General features: G+C 42.4%; 1 protein-coding gene and 1 pseudogene across 2 annotated transcripts in view; both read left to right on the top strand.

Annotated features, from left to right (window-relative positions):
* The window catches only part of TTC28 (tetratricopeptide repeat domain 28), a 724018-nt gene that overhangs the window by 301480 nt on the left and 405689 nt on the right, over positions 1-16849 (top strand). The window lies entirely within an intron of this gene.
* LOC105943255 (uncharacterized) overlaps positions 1-16849 on the top strand; it is a 58487-nt pseudogene that overhangs the window by 16910 nt on the left and 24728 nt on the right.

Below are 16849 nucleotides of genomic sequence, written 5' to 3'. Positions count from 1 at the left end.
TGTGACTTGTCCCCCTCATCTCTCAGTTTTCCAGCATTTGCAATGGTACAGATCTGTTGCTGAATTGTTTTCCTACTTCAGAAATGACATTTATCTTCAGTGGTGGGAAATGCATATAACATTTACTGTTGTACCCATTTTAAAGCATACAAGCTCTCTTAAGTGCATTTACGTTGTTCATTAACCAATCTCCAGCAATTTTCATCTTTCAAAACTGAAATTTTAAAAATTCATCTCCTACTCTTGCTTTTCCCAAGCTGCTGATCGCCTTCCTCCCTTCTTCCCTCCCTCCCTCCCTCCCTCCCTCCCTCCCTTCCTTCCTTCTTTCCTCCTTCCCTCCCTCTGAGTTTGGCTTTTGGAGGTATGTCCTGTAATTGCAATGAAACTGTTTTTGCAGTACAGGCTGGGGGATAGCACAGTGGGTAGGGCGTTTGCCTTGCACGAGGCCGACTCAAGTTCCATTCCTTCATCCCTCTCGGAGAGCACGGCAAGCTACCGAGAGTGTCTCGCCCACAAGGCAGAGCCTGACAGGCAAAAACAGTAACAAGTCTCACAATGGAGAGGTTACTGGTGTCTGCTCGATAGATAGATGAGCAACGGGATGGCAGTGACAGTGATACAGTCACAAAAACAGTGATACTGTTTTTGTCCAAGGTAACAAGTGTATTGCATTGATCCTGATGCCCTCCAGGTTCATCTTCTTTAAAACGTGTAACAGTATTCTTTTTTCCTTTTAAAGGCAGTTAGTTGCTCTTGCTTTTTCTACCATGTTGTCTTTGTCCACTTTTGATAGGAATTTAGAATGTGTTCCTCCTGCTTATTGTGACAATACTTAACGCCATATTATTGTGGGCATACAAATTGCATACCAGCTCTAGTTTCTGCTTTGGGGTATGTACCTTCAAGTGGATTTGTGTGATCATCTGGTAATTCCATTTAACTCCCACTCTTTTTTGAGGAACCGAGCACGCTATTTCCCAATTTAGCTTTCACATGGCTGAGCATCACTTTTCCTCTCCTACCTCTATTTTGCTCTGATACTTAGTTGAAAAGCATTTTCATCAGGCCTCTGATTAAAGACGTTGTTCCCTGGTGCCAGGTAGCTGGCTCCAAGGGCCAGCACACCTGCTTTCCACGCTGAAGCCCAGGGTTTGATCCTTGGCACTAGGTGGTTGTATAAGCATCTCAGGGAATGGTCCCCGAGTAATGAGCTAAACTGGAGGGAGCGCCCCAGCACTGCTGAGTGTGGTCCAGTGGTGAGCAGAAAAAGAAAATCGTGAGCATGAGACTCCTTTGCGTCCCTTACATTGTTTACGATCATTCTTAGCTTTGTTCCAGTTGAAATATTTATTTTCTCTGGATGCATCTAAGATTTGTGTTTGTTTTGTGTTTGATTACTCCTGGCTCAGTGCTCAGGAATCACTCCTTTCAGGGCTCAGGGGACCACACAGGGTGCCGGGGATTGAACCTGGGTCCAGCGTGAGGCAAGCACCTTATCCACTTAGCTCTGCAGCCCCGTGGTTATTTATAAAAGTATTAACAAGCACAAATAGTTAGCTCCTTCTCTATCCTCTCCCCAATTTATTTTTAACCAGGGCTAAAACAAAATTCACAGTACTCTAGTCAATGTAGAAGATAGTAATTTTATTCTGAAAGCAACTTTCCCCCCCTCTAATTAGGAGCACAGTCTGTGAGTTAGACTTGAATTGAAATCCTTGCTCGCCCTTGTATTAATCTACAACAAAGTTATTCTGCTTGCATAATTCCAAACTGCCTCATTTGTAAACAGGAGGAGCCCCTCTTCATTCTTCACAGGGCTGATGGGAGAATTAACTAGGTTAATTCATAAAAGTCCTTGCACACAGTTAGGATTTAATAAATGGTGGCAATTAGCTTTACTCATGGTAAAGTTCACACCCGGGGTCTAAACCAGAGATGACCGTATCTCACTCCAACTTTCTAGGATATGGTTTCCTTTTATTTGTGGGTCTCTTTCTTTTGTTGTATTTATTTATTTTGGTCAAACCCAGCAGTACTCAGGGCTCTCTCCTGACTCTGTGCTCGGGGATCACTCCTGGTGAGGCACGGGGGGACCATGTGGGGTGCCAGAGATCAAACCGGGTCGGCTGTGTGCAAGGCAAGCGCCATACCTAATGTACAATCTCTCCAACCCCTGGTCTCTTTATTTTTTTGGTGTGTTATCTTAACAATATTTGTTTATGACTTTAGAGTTTATAGAATGTATTCTCATGCATTACCTCATTTAGTAGTTGAATTGTTGCCTTTATTTTCCAGTGAGGAAACATGAAGAAAATAATAAACACTAAATGTAAGGCCAGTCAGCTAGTAATGGCAGAGTCGCAGCTAAGTTATTGATTAGACAACTCCAGTCCTGTGTCCTTTATACTATCTATGTTATTTTCTAGTGAAACATTTCACCTGTGTCTAGGTATACATACCATTTCAGCAACAATGAATATTTTATTGTTTCAAGGCAAGAATAATGAAGAATCTTACACTTCATTTATATATATGTTTATAATCTATATAACATAATCCTTGCCCTGAAGGAATATATACTATATTACGTATAATTTACCTGATATCCATAAAGAGAAAACATAACTTTCTTGTTAGTGCCTAATTCTCTAAAATGAGGGTGATTATTGATCAATTAATACATACTTGCCTAGGACATGGTTAAACGGCACTTCTTCCGATTATGGAAGTATAACTGCACTCTTGAGAGAATTTAATTTTGAAAATGACTGACTTCTTTGTAGATACATTTACTGCATTTTTTCCCAGGATTAAGTCTCTACAGAATCACATCAAATGGAGCTGCTATTTGACAATTTTATGGAAGTTAGAGTGATTGGTGGATTTCATTTATGATCAAATGTCTGAGTAAATATCATTATTTATAGCTAAATATGATCAAAGCAATAATTTCACAATAACATCTGGAAGTTAAAGCAAAAAGGGAGTCTGTGTTTTCTGATGAGAATAATGATTCTTTCATTTAAAAATTAATCATTATTTTGAAAACTTTCTCATGTTGCTTTCAGAAACAAAACAGAAACAAAATGGAGTAAAATAAGCAAAACAAAGAGCATCTCTAATTTTTATGACATGTTTTGTTTACACTATAGCATCTTATAAAAAGAGACTGTTTTTTTTTAAATTTTATTGAATCACTGTGAGATAGTTGTTACAAGCTTTCATGTTTGGGTTACAATCACAAATGATCAAACACCCATCCCTCCACCAGTGCACTTTCCCCACCACCAATATCCCGGGTATACCCCCCCTTTCCCACCCTCCCCCTGCCTCCATGGCAGACAATATTCCCCATACTCTCTCTCTACTATAAAAGAGAGACTTGACCCCCATGCAAGCCCCCGGTGGAAATAGCCGCATTGCCTGAGATGTTCCTAGGCTTCGAGTTGGCTGGTGTTGGTCATTGATCAGTCGGTGTGGTGGCCCGTTCTCCAACTTTAGAGTTGGCTCCCTTCCAGCCTAGATCTTGCTGCCTTTCCCACTTTCTTGGGCACTGAGACTGATGAGCAGGAGAGCAGGAGGGAAGGGAGAAGAGAAGGAAACTCGGACATTCGGGATCTCGGAGGACTTGGCGCAGCCCTTGAGTGATAGGAACCGTTACCATTTCTACCCAGCACATGTAACAAGGAGCAGAGTCATGAAGAGAAAAATAGAAACCCTGTCTTGCACTATTTAAAAAAATATACATAGGAAAATGGTACAAATGACAAGAAGGTGGGGAGAGAAAGTGGCAGAGGGTTCAGAGAACATGGCTGGGACTGTCAGGAGAGAAATACATGCCCGTGTGAGGAGTGAAAGGCTGGAGTTTCAAAGCCGGAGTCAGTTTACACTGAAAATCCTGTAATTGTGTGCCTGGCCGTGTAATCATAACATCTCAGAGTGAAATGACTATATTCACTTTGTAACTGAAATGCAGACTATCTTAAGTGTCTGTGTTCTAGGGGATGGGGGCTTCAACTTATCTATTAAAATTTATTAAAGGAAATTTATTCAAGGAAAGTAACTATTTTTAGTAGCACTAGCTCAGAAACTTTACAACTATACAGGACCAATGCAGAGTCACCCTACTAAATCTATCCTGGGCTACTCTTGAAGATGTCCTGTTTTCTGACGAAAGCAGATTTCTTTCGAAATAAATAGTTGTATCATTGACTCCTTTGAACTTACTGTGAAAATAGCTGGTAGTAAGGGTGGTTCGGTCGAATGTGGGTCGGCGTGCTGCAGGCTGCCTGGCCAGGGACTGAATTCCACTCTCTCCCACGTTTCCCTTTTGACTTAGATATGGTCACAACCATTTTTCTGCCTCAGTATCAATTAAAATGACCCGGAGCAAATACTTTGAACTCTAGTAGCACCCAAATCCACAAAGTCCATGATCTTTCCGTTTTCAGTGCTGTGATTATTCTCTACTTACTATCATGGAACTGAAGTATAATTAATAACTGTCCTAGAATATACCACAGAGCTTGGAAATAGTCATTGTGGTTTTTTTTTTTTTGGTTTTGGTGAGGAAGAAATAAGGATCTAAGGTAGAAGGAGCTTTGAAAAATCTCATTTATGGATTCAAGTCTTCTTTAACCAGATTTCGACTTGTTCGATGTTGCTCATGTTCTGGAACTAATTTGAGTGTTTCCTGCATTCCATATCTTGAAGTTTCACACCTTGGGTGTTTTCTGTCAGGTTATTTAATTATCAAGAAATCAGAAGTGATCACTTTCTGAGGTGAGGCTTCTGATATTTTTTAGGAAAGACTTTGTAATATGGACAGTAGGGTGTTTCATAGCTTCACTTTAAGGTCTCAGTTACCCACGGTCAACTGTCATTGCAAAATAGTATGTGTGGTAAGATAGATTGGAAGTGAGTTGAGAGACTATAGCTACACAATTTTGATTTCAGAGTATGTTTAAAATGTAGGTGTGCGCCTCTATTGCAAACCACAACACCTAAGTAGAGAGAGAGAACAAAAGGAAATACCCTACCACAGTGGCAGGGTGGGGTGGGGGGAGATGGGACTGGGGAGCTGGGAGGGATGCTGGGTTTACTGGTGGTGGAGAATGGGCACTGGTGAAGGGATGGGTTCCCGAACTTTGTATGAGGGAAACATGCGCACAAAAATGTATAAATCTGTAACTGTACCCTCATGGTGACTCACTAATTAAAAATAAATAAATTGGAAAAAAATGTAGGTGTGCAGAAGGAGCCCAATCCTAACAGGAGGAAGGAAATAATAAAACTCAGAGCAGAAATTAATGAGATGGAAACCTAAAAAACAATTTGAAAGATCAGTGAAACCAAGAGCTGGTTCTTTGAGAAAATAAATAAGATCTATAAACCTCTATCAAGACTCACAAAAAAAGGGAGAGAGAAAACCCTAATAAACCTAATTAGAAATGAAAAGAGGGACATTACAACAGAAACTACGGCAATTCAAAGGATCCTCAGAGATTACTTTGAGAATCTTTCTGCCACGAAACACGAAAACCTTGAGGAAATGGATAAATTCCTAGATTCCTATAGCCTCCCAAGGCTGAACCAAGAAGACCTGGGATACCTGAACAGACCTATCACCATCAAGAAATTGAAATGGTAATAAAACGTCTCCCCAAGCACAAAAGTCCTGGCCCAGATGGATTCACTAGTGAATTCTTCCAAACCTTTAAAGAGGACTTACTCCCAATCCTCTTTAAGCTTTTCCAGGAAATTGAAGTATCAAAAACACTTCCAAACAGTTTCCATGAAGCAAATATCACACTGTTACCAAAAGCAGACAGAATACCACAAAGAAAGAGAATTAAAATGTAGTTGTGGATATATATATATACATACATATATATATGGGTTAATAGCATTCAGATTTCAGGTCTCCGTGGGACATCTTGGAACTTATGCCCTGAAAATAGAGAGATCCCTCTGTCATGGGACATGAATATTGGTATAGGTTATTAGCATCACAGTGAAGGTTCAGATAGATGGGGAATATAAGACTCGGCAAATGTAGAGTGGTCGGGGGGGAAGGTTAACAAGAGGACACTGGGAGAGCTCTTTGTGGAGCTCCATAAGCTGAAGCTTGCTGAGCTGAAGCAGGAGTGTCTTGCTCATGGGAAGGAGACCAAGAAAATGAAACGTGATCTCCAGGCATATCTTGATGCTGAAGAGGAAGCAAAATGAAGAAGCTGTACTGAGAAATGAAACAGAGGAAGAAGAATCTAAGCCCTACCGTGAAGGGGAAGAACCCTCGATATAAAGATGGTTGGTGCAGCATCAAAGAATAAATTGATAAAAATTACACATGGAATAACGCAGATTGAGAGAATGCAGAGGATGGCTGAATGGTTCAGTATTCCTGTGAGTTTGGAGAGCGAGAAAGCGGCCCAAATGGTGAGATTTGGGCTTTCCTCAGTTTCATCGAAAGACCTGTCATCTGATTCCAAACCTATGGTTAACCTGGATCTGAGAAAGGAGGGAGCTCAAAGATTCGGCGTGACTGTCTCCTCAGTCTCTAGGAAGTCTGAAGATGATGAGAAGCTAGGATCAAAGGAAGATGCGACATGGGATTGTCCCAGGTTCTGCTGAATCTGGAACCACAGAGGATGCAGAGGCAAAGAAGAGGAGAACAAGCAGAGTGCATTCGAATTGCCAGGTGAAAAGCTCTCACTCTTTCATTCTCCAGTGGCTCCCCACGCTCTGGTTCTTCTCGGTCACCTGTGCACCTAAATGCACAGTCACGTGCCTCATTTGCCTTCCTGCTTTTCCAGCATTCAGTTTGTGGAGGTTTTAAAAAATTATTAATTTTCTTCTTAATTAAAAAATAGAAAAGAAGGGTCTGGAGCGATAGCACAGCGGGTAGGGCGTTTGCCTTGCACGCGGCCGACCCAGGTTTGATTCCCAGCATCCCATATCCCTGAGCACCGCCAGGGGTAATTCCTGAGTGCAGAGCCAGGAGTGACCCCTGTGCATCGCCAGGTGTGACTCAAGAAGCAAAAAAAAAAAAAAAAAAAATAGAAAAGAAGTAGAATAGTCTAGTTAGCCCTCAAAATAGGTACAACTTGCTTTAAAGATATGCAATATTTAGGGGCTGGGGAGATGGTTAGTGTGCATGCCTTGATCAGAGAGTCTTGGCCCCCTGAAGAGTGCTGGGGAGGGCCCAAATGTCAAAAAATAACACATAAACAATTTTTACCTAGTATACTAAAAACCAAGGTTTAACTGAAGAGAATTTGGTGACAGCACTAATTATAGATGTTGAATTATTACAGCAACTTGGTTATTTGTTTGTTTGGGGATCACACTTTCAGGGCTCAAGGCTTACTCCTGACTCTGTAACACATGGATCACTCCTGGCGGGACGCAGGGACCATATGTGGTGCCGAGATTGAATCCGGGTTGGCCACATGCAAGGCAAGCACCTTACAAGGCAAGCACCTTACCTGCTCTACGGTCGCTTCAGCCTAAGTTAAGGCAACTTAAAAAGTCAGGTCTCCAGAACTGACTTCCTGAGGATGCTGGATGCCCTAGGTCAGACAGGACGTGGTGGGTGGGGTGGGAAAGCGGGAGCAGCGCGATTGAAGCACGGTGAGAACTGATGTTGTTGAAGAACTGCAGGGTGGCGAGCGAGCGCAGCTGAAGAGTACTGAAGCTCCTGAGTCCGATGGTGGAGAGGTGGGGAGGGAGCCGAGGGCTGGAGGGAAGCGGCAGAACTCTGGTGCTTCTCTTCTTTTGCTTTCTGAATTCTGTTCCTCCCCTAGACTGCATGCAACATGGAGCCAGGGCGTCAGGCTCCAAAGTCAGCCTTGGCGTTGGCTTCCTGGAACACAGGCGATGCCAGCCAGGCTGGGCATGGACACGTGTGTGTTGGCCTCGTGGGAGGCAGAGTTCACACTGCAAGGGCACGTTGTGATTCACAGCTAAAATTCAGCCTTCATGTGAAATTAACACAACAATTCCCACAAACTTCCTTTTACTGAATCATTTTTAATAATTCTACCTATCATTTAGTTGTAACAAGCAATAAAAATAAGTTATTTTAAGCCTGCCAAGGGAGCACACTTCTAGATTTCATTTCTGTATTTCTAATATTATATTCATTTATAACTACATATTCTCATTCCTCATATACATACATGTATATATATTATATAAACACCTATTCTTTAAATTTTTACAGACAACTTTCATTCTGTCTTGTGGCTATCTTAGAAGATTGAGTTCTCTATGAATGCCAACAGCTTATTCTGTAGATTTTTGCTTCCTTCTATAAGTCACTGTTACTCTCAAAAAATATCCCAGTTGGTCATATTGACATTTTCCTTTAAGGCGGATGAAAGACACTTTAAATTAATCATGAATCTTAAAGCACCCGCTGCTCTCTAAAAAACATAGCCAATTGTCTGATGTGTGTAGACTGTATGAAGAAAGGATTCCTTTTTCCCCCTTTTAGCACCAGTCTTATTTTGAATGATCTGTTACTAATATAATTATGGTACCTGTTACAGCTAATTTTGAATGATCTGTTACTTATATAATTATGGCACCTGTTACAAAGAGGATAACATTTTTGTCAAGTCTTTCAGCCACATGCCACAATTGATACCTTTATGCCACAAATTGATCTCCCCAATTACCTTCTCATTTCCTGAAAGTTTACAAACTCACTTTACTTGTGACCCGTCAGAGTACCATCTTTGATGGTACTGTCAGACTCTAGCCCTTGAATGAGAAATTTTTGTGCTACTGCCAAACAAAAAGCCAACCAATAAATGATCAGAACTTTTTAGTATTTTATAAAATACTATAAATTCGTCTGCCCTTACATGTAGCCCTTTTTTTCCAGTATGAGTTCTCTAGCCTTGCTAGTCTCCTTTGCTCTGCCTGCTCAGAGGATGCTGCCTTAGATGCATCGCTTTTAAGGGCAACTGAGTCAGATCAGGCTGATTACCTCACTTCTTTTCTAGTCTCTAACCACCACTCTCGGAGTCCAATATTCTGCTATGACATAGCACTTCTCTAGAATTTGTTTTCCAAATCTAAACATTAAAGAAAAGATCTGAGCCTATGTGTGTTTTCCTAAGTTAGGAAAGATGGAAAACAATGGACGTTCTTAGCAGTGGCTCCTTGAAAAGTCATATATCTTTCAAACCCTTGATTCAGTTCCAAAGTAGATTAGCTCACCATTGTAGGTTAACCAAAGAAACTGCCAGTGAATGCATCCTGGCCGGGCTTCGACCTTATTCTAGATTGTTGGAGCTCTTTGTCTTTTCATATTATTTAATAGCTATTGTCTTAAGAACCTGTATGTAGGGAGGTGTGTGTGTGTGTGTATGTGCATGCGTGTGTGTGTGTGTGTGTGTGTGTGTTTTATTTTCAGACCCTCTAGGTGAGAAAGCTGAAGTTTTTTTTTTAAGAACAAAATATGTTAAACACTGTGGTTTACAAAATTGTTCATAATACAATTGTTTGGACATGCAGTGTCCCGACAGCAGTCCTACCACCAGAGTGACCTTTTCTCTACCATTGTCCCCAGTGTTTCACCCACCTCCCTGTCCCTTTGGCTTGTTCCAACAAAAATGATAAGTGGAATTACCAAAAATAGTCCAGTGAAAGAAAGTTCGTGGAAATTGTTGTATCTCACAATGGGGTGATTAAAGTTACCATCTAAAGATTCCCTGAGCTGTTTGTTGACAGGGGAGGCTTCTGTGTAATTGTTTTTGCTTATTGAGCTGAGTTGGCTTATTTGCAACTTTCCATCTAATTTGCTGTGCTCCAGCTGGGCTGTCAGTCTCGTGGAGTTTGGAGGCGTCACTCTCTGGGAGCTCCAGGATCTACGGACTTGGTATGATTCTTGGCCCACCCCCTCCTGAGGCCACCCCAGAGTTTTTCAGCCAGAAGCCTGGTGTACCTGTGAGTTTCATCGGCTTGGCTTCTTGCCGCCTCTTCCAAGATTGGCCGGGAAGCTGAACTTTTCCATGGTGGCAGCTGTGAAATGTGGGTGTGGTTGCTGTGGCTTCTGGCGGTATGGAAGGTCGGAGTGTGGGCACGGCTGTCCACCCCCACTCTGAGAAGACCCCAGAGTTTTCAGTCGAAAACCAGTGTACCTGGAAGTTTTGTCAGCTTGGCATCTCTCTAGAGATTCGTTGTGAAGCAGTAAAGTTTGACCCATTGTATGGTGGGGGCTTTGTGGGGGCTTTGGCAGGGCAGGGACTTGGCCTGCCCCCACCCCACAGCCCCGTTCCTGAGGGGACCCCAGAGTAGAAAGCAGACCCTTAAATCGTATTTACTGTTTTGGAATATTTTTTACAACCTCCTATAATGGATGTAGTTAAGATTGTACTTTTCTCACTCCTTTCATTGTTTTTGCACCTTCCTGCAGCACCCCACTGTTCTGTCTATCAGTTTAAACACCCCTCCTACCAGAGTATTTACATGCTGTAGTGCGCGAATCTAAATGTTAGTTCACAGTAATATTGCAGCATCCTGTTGACATAAGGGCTTGGAGCCATTCTATGTAGTCTTTCATCATCAAGTAAAAAACAATCTAAAAATAGGACAGCTGTGTATCACTGAGCTTTTGCAGTTATGTAAAAAAAATAAATAAATTTGGTAGTTTAAGTAAAAACAAAGCAAGGAGAAGCAGCAATTTTATAGATTACAGATTTGTTATGGCCCTATACCAAACTTGGTCTTGGCTGAGGTGCGTATTCCAGTCTTCTTCTTTTTTGTCTTCATGCCACATCCAGTGGTGCTCAGGAGGTAACTGCTGGCAGGCTTGCGAGACCATGTGGGAGGCCGGGGATCGAACCAGGGTTGGCTGCGTGCAAGGCAAGGGCCCTACCCTCTGTGCTATCTTCCCTGCCCCTCCCAACCTATTCCATTCATGTTGCTGTATTCCTTTTATCATTGTAACCTTGTTATAAGCAGCTGTCTGGAATGCAAACTCAGATAGCCTGTGTTGCTCTGTCTCACACACTCGGTTTTCTTATAAAAAGAATGCAAGCAGAGTAGAAATGAAATGAGTCAATGCTTGAAATTCGTTGTTTATTTTGAAAACAACGTTGTTGTTTTGATTGAAGGCCATGCTGGGCTGTGCTCAGGAATTATTTCTGGAGTTACATTTAGTTATACTCAGCAATGATTTGTCATTGCTCAGAAGTGATGTCTGTTATGCTTGGGGACTGTATGCAGTGCCAGGTATTGAGTCGGGGTTGGCCGCAGGCAAGGCAGCCCCCTACCCCCTGTCTGTCTGTCTGTCTGTCTGTCTCTCTCCCTTTTCCTCTCCCTCGCCCCTCCCCAAATAGCTTTATTGAGATAGAACTGACATACAGTCAACACATTTGTGTCATCAATGATGGTCATGCCATCCCAGTTAGGATAGTGACTATTTGCACAGAGTTTTCTTGTGTGTCCTGGTCATCTGTTCTCTCAGTGGGATCCTTCCTTGATAGCAGCCAGCCTAATTCCTAGAAATTAGTTTGCATTTTCTGGACTATTATATAGATAGAATCCTATAGCTTTCATTTTTTTTTGACTCTGGCTTCTGTTACCCGGCATGACTGCTGTAAGTTTTACCGATAGCATCACCTCTATCAATGGTGTTTCTTTGTGGGGCTGTATCCCCCTGCTGATTCTATAACAGTGGGTTCATCGGTTCACCCAGTAATGGGCAGTTGAGGTATTTCTAGCCTTTCAGTATTACAAATAAAGTGGCTATTAAGAATTAGAGATATGCTTTTGTGTAGATATTTGTATACAAAAAATAAATATACATTTCCTTTTGTCTCAGGTAAATATCTAGGAGTGGAAAGACTGGATCGTATGGCAACTGTCTATTTAACTTTTTAAGAAACGGTTAACCTCTTTTTTTGGGTTGTTTTAATCATTGTACCCTTATACATTCCCACTGTCAGTTTATGACGATTCTGGCTTCTTCAACATCTGGCGTAGTCAGTCTTCTTAATTTTAGTATTTATATGTAGTCTTTGATTATGGAAGAGAATTTGCATTTCTCTGATGATAAATGTTGTGGAATCTCTCTTCATGTACTTATGTGCTCACTTTCTGTAAGAGTTCAAATCTTTTACCAGTTTTGCATGACATTATTGGTTTTCTTATAGTTGGGTTGTTTTGGTTTGAGCGGGAATGGGGGGTGGGGGAAGGGAAACTACACTGGGTGGTGCTCAGGGGCTTGAGGGCCAGTGTGCGGGGATCAAATTTGGGTGTCTGGCATGCAAATAATAAACTCCAGTTCTTGGATCTATCTCGCCCACCTTATTGCTGAATTTAGAGAGGTCTTTTTAACCCCAAATTTAATCCCTTTATCAGATAAAGGCTCTACAAAGGTTTTTATTTACGCCTATGGCTTTTTTTTTTACTGTCATCTTTAAGGATCAGGAGGTTTTTTTTTCCCCTAGTGTTCTTATACTGCATTTTGTTTGTTTTTTTGTTTGTTTGTTTTTTAATTGAATCACCGTGAGATACAAAGCTTTCACAATTGAGTTTCAGTCATACAATGTACAATGTATGAGTTACAGTCATACATACACCTCCATCTTCCACCAATCTACATTTTCCACCACCAGTGTCCCCAGTATCCCTTCTATTACCCCCACCCGACCCTACCCCGTTCCTCTATGGGAGAGAGTTTCCTTCTTACTCTCTCTCTCTCCTTTTGGGCATTATGCGTTGCAATACAGATGCTGAGAGGCCATCATGTTAAGAATCAGCAGTTTTAAATTTTAATAAGATCCGTTTTCTTTTTCCAATGTGCTGTTTTGTGAATTATGCATTTGGTGTGATATGTAAGAAACCTTTGCCTTCTCCAAAGTCTCAGAAATGTTCTCCAGTGGTTTCCTCTAAGGCGTGTACAGTTTTCGGTTGTATGTTTAGGCCGAAGGTTTGTTTTTACTTAGCTTTCTGCATATGGTGTGAGGTATGAATGGATTTTCTGGCATATAGGATAGAGTCCCACACCTCTGTTGAAAAGGCTCTTCACTCTCTACTGCATTGTCCTTGCGCCTTTCTCTAAAGACAATGGCGTGTTCTTACTGTGTCCATCTGTTTCTCCGCTGCATTGTTCAGCACCATGAAAACAAAAACAGAGCGGATAAAGACCGCACTCATTGGAAAACAAGACCTTTAATTATCTGGCCCAATTTAACTCTCCTTCCTCCTCTCTTACCAGAACTGGTCTCTTCCTGTCTCCTACCCCCCTTCCTCCCCGCCACCCGGTTACTGTGTGGAATGGTTCTTGCTTCCTGGCTATGGCGTCTGTGCCTCTGAGCTTTCTCTTGAGCACTTTCTTTGCCTGAGATAGTCTCCCCCCCCACCCCCCCCCGGTGAAGCATCATCTTCCTTAATGCTGCCCACTATTGCCTAAGTTGAGACTCTGCGCTGTCCTGTCTCCAAAGCACCAGAGCATTTTCTGTGGTGATTATCAGTGACTCTGTCTTTCCTTGCGGAGTAAGTGTGCGTCTAAGAAAATAGGGACCAAGGGTGAGAGCTCAGTAGGGAAGAAATGTTGAAAGATGGGTGATGGAAGCAGGAGAGCAGGGACTAGAAGGAAGTGTTAGAAGAGAAAACCTGGTAGAGAAGAACATGTGGTGTTTCAATTGCTTTGTCGTGGTGAACAGAATGTCATATACGCTAGCTAGACCTGCATATTTTTTCCCGTGCATTTCTTTCCTTCCTTCCTTCCTTCCTTCCTTTCTCCCTTCCTTCCTTCCTTCCTTCCTTCCTTCCTTCCTTCCTTCCTTCCTTCCTTCCTTCCTTCCTTCCTTCCTTCCTTCCTTCCTTCCTTCCTTCCTCCCTCCTTCTCTCCTTCCTTCCTCCCTTCCTTCCTTCCTTCCTTCCTTCCTTCCTTCCTTCCTTCCTTCCTTCCTTCCTTCCTTCCTTCCTCCCTCCTTCTTTCCTTCCTTCCTCCCTTCCTTCCTTCCTTCCTTCCTTCCTTCCTTCCTTCCTTCCTTCCTTCCTTCCTTCCTCCCTCCTTCTCTCCTTCCTTCCTCCCTCCTTCCTTCCTTCCTTCCTTCCTTCCTTCCTTCCTTCCTTCCTTCCTTCCTTCCTTCCTCCCTCCCTCCCTCCTTCCTTCCTTCCTTCCTTCCTTCCTTCCTTCCTTCCTTCCTTCCTTCCTTCCTTCCTTCCTTCCTTCCTTCCTCCCTCCTTCTCTCCTTCCTTCCTCCCTCCTTCCTTCCTTCCTTCCTTCCTTCCTTCCTTCCTTCCTTCCTTCCTTCCTTCCTTCCTTCCTCCCTCCCTCCCTCCTTCCTTCCTTCCTTCCTTCCTTCCTTCCTTCCTTCCTTCCTTCCTTCCTTCCTTCCTTGCCTCCCTCCTTCTCTCCTTCCTTCCTCCCTCCTTCCTTCCTCCCTCCTTCCTTCCTTCCTTCCTTCCTTCCTTCCTTCCTTCCTTCCTTCCTTCCTTCCTTCCTTCCTTCCTTCCTTCCTTCCTCCTTCCTTCTTTCTTCCTTCCCTCCTTCTCTCCTTCTTTCTTTCTTTCTTTCTTTCTTTCTTTCTTTCTTTCTTTCTTTCTTTCTTTCTTTCTTTCTTTCTTTCTTTCTTTTTTTCTTTCTCTAGTTGCTCAGTGCACCATATATATTCATAAATATTTATATTTATTGAATCACCATAAGATACACAGTTACAAACTTGTTAGTGATTAGGTTTCAGTCATACAATGTTCTGACATCGATCCCTTCACCAGTGCACATTTCCCTCCACCAATGTCCCCAGTTTCCTTCCCACTCCCCTCCCACAGCCTGCCTCAGTGGCAGACACTTTTCTTCTTATTTTTTTTTTACCCCCTTATCCCCCTTTTAGGTACTGTGGTTTGCAGTACTGTTACTGAAAGATTATCATGTTTGTCACTTTACCTTCTTTCAGGGCTGGAGCGATAGCACAGCAGTAGGGCGTTTGCCTTGCACATAGCTGACCCGGGTTTGATTCCTCCGCCCCTCTCGGAGAGCCCAGCAAGCTACCGAGAGTATCCCGCCCGCACGGCAGAGCCTGGCAAGCTACCTGTGGCATATTCAATATGCCGAAAACAGTAATAACAAGTCTCACAATGGAGATGTTACTGGTGCCCACTCGAGCAAATCGATGAGCAATGGGATGATAGTGATAGTAATAGTGGTAGTCATACCCCCCTTTCCCCCTTTTAGGCACTGTGGTTTGCAGGACTGTTACTGAAAGATTTTCATGTTTATCACTTTACCTTCTTTCAATTCCGTGCATTTCGTGTTGCGAATAGTGCTTTCAGAAGAGACGTACACATACACGCACAGGAGGGAGGCATGTTGGCCCCCACAGGTGCCAGGTTGTGGTTCATGCTTCCTGGTTTAGTTTCATGTAGTGCTTTCAACCCATGCAAATCGGTGTTAATAAATAGTGATATGTGCTCTATTGTGTGTTGAGTTTAAATCATTTGTGGCGAGCACTGACACCCAGTGCTACTCCCTTTTGCACATAGTTATAAATTTTTAAATCCCGATGAAAGGGATTTAATTAGAAATGTTGGTGTAATCTAATTTTGGTACTATTTTTACATTGTGTTACTCAATGTTTGGCAGGACTTCTAATAACACTAATAAATTCCAATTAAAGGGAGAAGTGATTAGAAGTAAAATACAAGCAGTCACGTGTATGTGTGTTAATATGAACCCATAGAATTTTTTGTTTGTTTGTTTAAGAGAATGGACCTCATCAAGAGAATAAGATTTGTGTTCTTACAGAATTGCCAGAAAGTCTCTAAACATAGTCACGGAGCCCATTAACACTAATGAAAAGAGTCACCCAAGGGGATAAGATGGATGTCTGGTGTTTGCATGTCGTCTCATGTATGTCCTGTTCCAGAGTTTCTGAAAGCTTGCTTCTGTGTTTTCAAGTTCAAGTGTTTTTTTTTTTCCCCAGTAGCTAAGCTGTGAGACACGACACATTTTTTGCTGTCCATCATTTAATGGACTTATTTTCTAATCTTGAATATCACCTGAATGAATCTGTCACATCAAAGCTAGCAGCGTATGTTGACATCGAAAGAAAAGTAATGTTTCTAAGTTTTAGAATTCATAGTGATAGTGAGAAAAGGGTACCCTACGCCCCATCTCTGAGGATGTTGGGTTTGCTTCACAACAACTGGGGTAGCTCAGAGAATTTCTTAAAGGCGGCTAACCTATTCAGTGTGACATTATAATGATAGATATATGTCATTCATAATACATCTGCCCAAACCACAGAACATGCACATAACAGCAAGACTAAATCTTAATATAAAGCATAGACTTTGGGTGCTAATGATTGGGCAGTGTAGGTTCAATTGTTAAAACAAACATTCCACAAGATATAGTAAGCCATGCATGTGTGTGTGTGTGTCTATGTGTGTGTATAAGGGGTATATCTTGAAGCTTTTTTCTACAGGGAACAATACTAGGATGATGGAATGATCCAGAGGGGCATAGTAGCCTCAAACCAGTGTGGCAGTTGTAGCCCTGCTTGGTGTGCGGAATGTTTGTTGGTTTCTGCTATACGTGTGCAGATGTGTCTGGCAGAGGGCTTCACTTCCATGATCTCAAGGCACCTCTGGACCTATCCACTGTGCATGCTCAGGGGTTGCCTGAGCCTGTGCTGTCAGAGTTCTCTGTCAGCTTCACCTCTCTGGGTCAGAGAGTTTCATGAAGAACTGCTGTGAATTCGAGCACATTCCCGTGCCTCGGATTTCCTCTCTGGGCAGAATGACACCCAGTGGACTAGCTTTAGCAGGATCTCTAATAGTACCTCTGTCTGTTATCAGCATGCATCTGCCTGGCAAACGGTTG

This window comes from Sorex araneus, chromosome 9 (assembly GCF_027595985.1).
Source record: "Sorex araneus isolate mSorAra2 chromosome 9, mSorAra2.pri, whole genome shotgun sequence".
Taxonomy (NCBI): Eukaryota; Metazoa; Chordata; class Mammalia; order Eulipotyphla; family Soricidae; genus Sorex; species Sorex araneus.
The sequence above is the reverse complement of the archived record's forward strand: the minus strand, read 5'-3'. Positions and strand labels throughout refer to the sequence as shown.